The sequence below is a fragment of the Myotis davidii genome, unplaced genomic scaffold, assembly GCF_000327345.1.
Source record: "Myotis davidii unplaced genomic scaffold, ASM32734v1 scaffold539, whole genome shotgun sequence".
NCBI classification, from domain to species: Eukaryota; Metazoa; Chordata; class Mammalia; order Chiroptera; family Vespertilionidae; genus Myotis; species Myotis davidii.
Window position 1 is genome coordinate 514,773 of NW_006290028.1, and position 373 is coordinate 515,145.

At 41.0% G+C, this 373-nt stretch overlaps 1 protein-coding gene across 1 annotated transcript in view; it reads right to left on the reverse strand.

Moving 5' to 3' along the window:
• The window catches only part of NUP85 (nucleoporin 85kDa), a 21,507-nt gene that overhangs the window by 18,938 nt on the left and 2,196 nt on the right, over positions 1-373 (reverse strand). The window lies entirely within an intron of this gene.

The window sequence follows — 373 nt, forward strand, 5'->3', positions numbered from 1 at the left end:
CAGCCGATCAATGATTCTCTTTCATCATTGATGTTTCTATCTCTCTCTCCCTCTCCCTTCCTCTCTGAAATCAATAAATATATAAAAGAAAATAAAAAGAAAGAAAACAGATTCTCTAAAAAAGAAGAGAAAAGCCCTGGCCAATGTGGTTCAGTTGGTTGGGTGTCGTCCCTGTTGCTTTTTCAATTCCAGATCAGGGCACATGCCTGGGTTTCGGCTGCATCCCCAGTAGGTGGTGTGTAGGAAGCAGCCAACTGCTGTTCCTATCTCACATCCATGTTTCTCTCGCTTCCTCCCCTTCATCTCTCTAAAAATCAATTTTAAAGAAAAGAAACTCTTCACTAACACATGGAAGAATATTGTTACTCTCCCT